This window comes from Haplochromis burtoni, unplaced genomic scaffold, assembly GCF_018398535.1.
Source record: "Haplochromis burtoni strain Fernald_Lab_line unplaced genomic scaffold, NCSU_Asbu1 Contig_276, whole genome shotgun sequence".
Classification (NCBI taxonomy): domain Eukaryota; kingdom Metazoa; phylum Chordata; class Actinopteri; order Cichliformes; family Cichlidae; genus Haplochromis; species Haplochromis burtoni.
This window is the reverse complement of record NW_024582637.1, coordinates 806,568-807,091: the sequence shown is the minus strand read 5'-3', so window position 1 is coordinate 807,091 and position 524 is coordinate 806,568.

Genomic DNA, 524 nt, shown 5'->3' with positions numbered 1-524 from the left:
ACACAATTTAAATTTTTCAAAATGTCATTCACACACCACCTCAAGTATCAACTTCAGTTTTAGACATTATTTATTCAGTGCTTAATCACAACAATAGTCAACTTAAGGCACTTACATAATAAGTTAAACCTTACAATAATACATACAGAGAAAAACCCAACAATCATATGACCCCCTATGAGCAACAGTGGGAAGGAAAAACTCCCTTTTAACAGGAAGAAACCTCCGGCAGAACCAGGCTCAGGGAGGGGCGGCCATCTGCCTCAACCGGTCAGGGTGAGAAATTACATTTCTCAGATTACTGATTTCTCATATTACTACTACACAGTTTAGCTACACTCAACAAAAATATAAACGCAACACCTTTGTTACTGCTCCCATTCCCCATGGGATGGACGTAGAGACCTAAAATTCATTCCAGATACACAATATAACCATCCCTCCCAAACAGTGGTCACAAATCAGTCCAAATGTGTGGTAGTGGGCACATCTGCTATATTGAGATAATCCATCCCACCTCTTTT